Source organism: Emys orbicularis, chromosome 4, assembly GCF_028017835.1.
Source record: "Emys orbicularis isolate rEmyOrb1 chromosome 4, rEmyOrb1.hap1, whole genome shotgun sequence".
Taxonomy (NCBI): Eukaryota; Metazoa; Chordata; order Testudines; family Emydidae; genus Emys; species Emys orbicularis.
Window position 1 is genome coordinate 116,592,729 of NC_088686.1, and position 6,000 is coordinate 116,598,728.

Genomic DNA, 6,000 nt, shown 5'->3' on the forward strand with positions numbered 1-6,000 from the left:
CTGGTGGAAAGCCTTTCTGTAGAAGTCAGACAAGAGTCAGATGGCAAATGCATATGGGTGGGGTGGCTTTGCACCATTTGGGGGTGGAGAGGGAAGGACCGTAAAAGGTTATATTCTAGTTTTAGGGAGTTGTAACTTGCCTTTAACATTTCCCTCTGTGCCAAATCTCTTCATTTGAGGTTTCCTTGGGCATAAAAGCATTTTTAACACCATTGTTTGAAAAAAAAATCAAATAGATTTTTCTTTTGACGTTAGTCACTTTTCAGCCTTTTTCTGAAATCAAAAAAATATAAAAGCTTCGTGGCAGCAGATGCCCTGATTGTGTTTATATAGCTGGGGGAAAGGATTTTTGATTGAAAATAACAACTTAATGATCATTAATTCATAAGGTGGATTGTTAGCATGATTGTTAGCATGATCATAATGAAACACCAGCAGTGTGTTTTTAAAGACAAATACAAGACAAAAAGGAAGGCACAGTCCTTGCCCTAAGATGCTTACCATGTAATGTGTCCTGCACTATGAACTGCACAGTATATGAGTGTTAGCACCCAGGGTAAACAGAAGGGCTTGTAAAGGTTCACTGTCTGGGATCTGTCACCATTAGAGCATTACCTTTGGGTGTTACATGGAAAGTGCACTCACAGAAGTCCAGTTCTTCCAGCAGGAGCATTTGGTGTCAATCTAGCAATGACAGGCTCTCAGCTCTCCCGCTGAGGCCATCTGATTTTTTCTCCCTTTTTCAGAGTTCCAAGTAAAACCAACAAGCCAAGGCCAGCAAAAGAGATTAAACGAAAGGGCAAAAGAAAAAAAGAAACCTGTAGGCAGTTCTAGCCGGTATATTAGCCTCTCTTTCTTCAGAGGTGCCCTGGATGGGGCACAGCCTGATCCAAATTTGTTGGGCTGCCAGCTCAAGTTATAGGATTTAGTCTGTTTCCCCTATGTAGTACAGGGGATCTGTGTCCCCTTTCTGTGAGGGCAAAGACTCTGCTAGTCACAAGGCCTCTTCCTGGGGGCTGGGAAGCTCAACAACCCGCTCCCATCCCAGGGCTGCCGATGGCCAAGTGGCGCTTTCTCCTTTCGAACGCCTCCTCCATTCCTGGCATGACTTGCAGGTGTGGCAGGGTGGGGCTACTCCAGCCCAAAGCAGCTCCTGAACCCCTTCCATGCTGATGTGGTGTTTATACACCCAAACACAGATACTTCTCTTTGGTAAAAAGAAAACTCCCTCTTTAAAATGTGCTGCTATATATTGATCTGAGAAAGACGCCATCACATCTCGTTCTCCCCACTCCATCCCACAGCAGCTCAGGGACAAGGTGCAATGGTAGCAAAATCCCATATTTAATGTCTATTTTTTTTTCTCTTCTTGCCTCCATTTTTCCTGGCATCTGAAGAAATGGAACAAAAGGCACCACACCCTGTAGTGCTGGCGGGATATGACCTCAGAAGCCTGGTGCCAAGGTTAAGGTCAGATTCTAGTCTCCTCTGGATTGGAGTCACAGTTCTATGACTTGCAAAGTAACTACCCAAAGCTCTGGTCCAAAAGACAAACGATTTTTTCTAAGGCTTGTCTCTCCCATCTCGTGAATGAGCTGCCAGCACTGCAGACAGGAAGCGGCTGTTCTGTAAAGGTCAGGTTGGTCGGCAGAATACATTACATTATGTAAACACCATGCCCCTGAGCCAACAGAATAGTTCCAGGGGCACTGCTGCTGAGGTATCAGAGAAATTCCACTAGCAGGGAGCTCTACTGCAGAGCTAGTGGGGGGAACTCCACCACTGCAGACCAGCTTAGACTCCACAGCTGTGCTCCATCATCAGCTCAGACTAGGTCTCCAGTTCCAATGAGTGTGGGCTGGGGTGTGGCAGGTGAGAGGGTCAATGACACCTAGTCAAAATACTGGAAGTTTAGTGTTTTTAAGCAGGCAACCTGAAAGTTATCTAACCAAAATATTGATTCTTCTTGGTTACTGAGCATTGGCAACTAAATCTTCAGCTCACCCACCCAGCCCAGTGCACTGATATCTTTGTGGTGACATGTTCCTTTTGAACAAAAATAACAGGAGTACTTGTGGCACCTTAGAGACTAACAAATTTATTAGAGCATAAGCTTTCGTGGGCTACAACCCACGAAAGCTTATGCTCTAATAAATTTGTTAGTCTCTAAGGTGCCACAAGTACTCCTGTTATTTTTGCGGATACAGACTAACACGGCTGCTACTCTGAAACCTTTTGAACAAAGTTCCTCGAGTTCTTACAAATTTCTAGTATGCATCGAATTCACTCTTAAAAAAAATGTCTCGCTTAATAAAAAGGTTGAAGTGTGACATGATCGCAGTCTGTAAGTGCCTACATGGGGAACAAATATTTAATAATTGGCTCTTCTATTTAGCTGACAAAGGTATTATAAGAGCCAATGGTTGGAAATTGAGGCAAAACAAATTCACTCTGGAAATAAGATGTCCATTTTTAATAGTGATGGTAGTTAACAATCGGAATAACTTACCAAGGGTTGTGATGGGTTCTCCATCATGGGCAACTGTTTAATCAAGATGGGAAGTTTTTGTAAAAGATAAGCTCTAGTTCAAAAGGAATTATTTTGGGGAAGTTCTATGGTCTGTGTTATGCAGGAGGTCAGACGAAAGACCACAATGGTCCCTTCTGGCCTTGGGATCTATGAACACTCTGGCCTTGGATATACAGGGAAAAGAACCAAATTACCCAGAGGTGCCTCTGGAAAGACACACAAAGACTCATGGAAATCCCAGGCTACCTTGTTAAATAAAGTTGCTAGATGTAGGTTTTGCCTTGGGATGTGGTACCACTAGCAGCATTTGTCACCACATCACCCAGTGGCTGTTATTGTAACATCTCATTGTGAAGTTCTTGCTCTACGGAGGCAGTTGTCCTGTATTGATATCATTCACATCCTGGTTTGGAGGACATACCATCTTTCTCAACAGCTTTCCTATGTGGATTCCCTCCAGCCCTTATCTTGTGTCTTTTACTTTTCTGTATGTGTGCAAGCCCCCTTGGGAGACCCTAGTAACAATGCCACAGGCCACAGTGTCCCTAGCTTGCTGATGACACTCCTTCTCCTTCCTAGCTGATGCGACCAAGACCACCACACAGATGGCACAATGCCGGCAAGAGCATGAAAAATATCTCTCTCAGGCTCAAACCAGGGGAGATAGAAATCATGGAGTTTGGGAGAGGGAAACAATTTGAGGACCTAGCTAAGACACTGACCTTGCCCTCTATCGGGTACCTCTGACCTGCAGTTCCCAGAGCAGTGAATAGCCTTCAGGCATTAGATTGCTCTCCACTCCTCCGTAACCAGATAGCAACAGGATTGGCTTTTTTAGTCATCTGGGATTTCCTTGCAACTGTCCTAGGTGAAAAATAAATAACGATAAAATCTGTGCTAGGATTACACCACACAGGAGATGACGCTCTCTGTCTGGGCATCTAATAATTCATGGAACAGCTAGAAACAAACCTTAGGGTGCAGTTACAATTACCTTCCATCTCTCCCTATCCCCAAAAGGGACTTCAGGAATACTCTTGCTTCTGGACTACGAGTATGGTTTTGGACTCTTACCAATGCTGCAGATTGTCTCATTGGTGACCAGAGTAGAAACAAAGCTATAAATAACAGAAGTGAAATCTTGCCCTGCCCCCCACTGATGCTTTACAGAGTTCCTCAGGATATTTGTAATGCATGAGGCATGAGCAGTACCACGAGGCATGAGGCATGCAGCAGTACCATATTAATTTGCAGTACCATGAGCAGTACCATGAGGCATTCAGCAGTACCATGAGCAGTACCATGAGGCATGCAGCAGTCAGCGGCAGCTCCAGGCACCAGCGCACCAAGCGTGTGCCTGGGGCGGCAAGCCGCGGGGGTTGCCCTGCCGGTCCCTGCGAGGGCGGCAGTCAGGCAGCCTTCGGCGGCACGCCTGCGGGAGGTCCTCCAGTCCCGCAGATTCTGTGGCAATTTGGCAGCGGGTACGCCGAAGCCGCGGGACTGGCGGACCTCCCGCAGGCATGCCGCTGAGTCCGCGCAACCGGGGACCTCCCGCAGGCGCGCCGCCGAAGACAGCCTGCCTGCCGTGCTTGGGGCAGCAAAAAAGCTAGAGCCGCCCCTGGCAGCAGTAGCATATTAACTTGCAGTACCATGAGGCATGCAGCAGTACCATGAGCAGTACAGCAGTACCATATTAACTTGCAGACTCCAGACATAGCTTTCCTAACTATGCTGTCCTGCCTTCCCTCACACATACACATACTCTTACAAATGTGCACACATGATCCAGAGTGGTTTAACCTTTACTCTATCAAAATGGAATGTTTGATGTGCAAGAAACTATACAAAGCAAAAATTTTAAATAGTGCTTTGCCCTGGCAGGCTAATTCATTCACACCCTGGCCACTAGTCTTCAAGATCCAGCCTTCGCGGGGGGAGGGGAAGGGAAGATAAGGTAAAAGTTATCATTGATGACATCCTATTAAAATCAACTTTAGACCACTGACCTGCTTGCTGGGATAGCTATGCAGAATACACCACTCTTGTTCCTAAACTATATTGAAGGTAGCTGACGGTGAGGCGATGTGAGCTTTGGTCAAGAAAACGAGACAAGCAATTTCTCACAAAAACCCCAATCCTCAGCATTGTCAGCTTGGCTATCCCTAGTGTGAGGGGTGTCACTGATACATTATCTTCATGTATTCTTGACTATGACTTCATAATGAAGGATCTTGCAATCCACTGTTAATGACTTCGCTACTTTGCTGCAGTGTGGCTGCTTTGCTCCTCCCCCCGGCAGTTTTTGGCCCTATAGTGTAGAACTATCTGGCTTTCCTTTCCTCTCCCTAGGTAGTGAGCTACCATTGGTTGCCAATGCCCTTTCTAGGGGACAGAGTTCAAATTTCAAAGCCTTCATCCTTTTGAAGATTTAAGGGAGGAGAATTTTAAAAAACAAAAACAAATATCCTGACTGATTGAATTAAAAAGTTGCCTCTTCCATCTCATTCAGTATTAACATTATAATCCCATTGAACACCAGTTGTCCTTCTATTTTTGAAAGATCTTACTATACATGTGATTACCAATTACTTACAAGAGAACTACTGGAACCACCAATCTTCTTCTAAACAGAAGAAACTTAACTAAGACCACAACATTCAAGCAGTGCCAGCCTGTGTGCAGTATATTGAATGCTGACAGGATTTCCCTTTTTCTGCACCCCAAAAAGCAATGTCTCCATCAATAAATGTAGCTTTTGAAAACTTTATTTCATTATGCCAATTTTCCAAATGTCACACATGGCACTGCCTTTAGAACTTTGGAATTAGGATGGCTAAATAATGTGTCTCTCATACTTTTTACTTGAGGGTCTCAAAGCACTTAAAGATGAGTAAACATTAATTCCCCATTTTTACCAAAGGAGAAACAAAAGGGCAGAGAGAGGCTAAATAGCTTGCGTGAGGTCACATGGTGAGTTATTGGCAGAACCAGGTCTTCTGCTATAACCACTAGACATTACTGGCTATATCCGTAAACTGGTTCAAATTTCAGTTCTTGTAGCTAAAACATTTTCCTTCCCACTTCCCTCCAGTCCATCCTTGCTCCATACAGGTGACCAGACATGGAATTGACTTAACTCACACAACCTCTCTATATAGTCTTGAAATTGTCATCAACTTCTTATGACTTTTCTAAGAATTGGCTTTAGGAGAATATGCTCAGAAGTGTTGGAGGGAGAAAGTGAGCTGGTATTGAATTCTCAGCTGTTACGTTGCATTGTCTCCTAGGTCTCCTGCAGTGCACTAAGAGCGAGTGTTTGCAGCATTATAAAAGATTAGCCTCCTACCCACCTTGAAAATCAACCAAGAGACTGGAGATAAAGTTAACTGGCTCTGTGGAGGAGGGGAAAGCAGTGGACGTGTTATTCCTTGACTTTAGCAAAGCTTTTGATACACATTATTCTTGCCGTC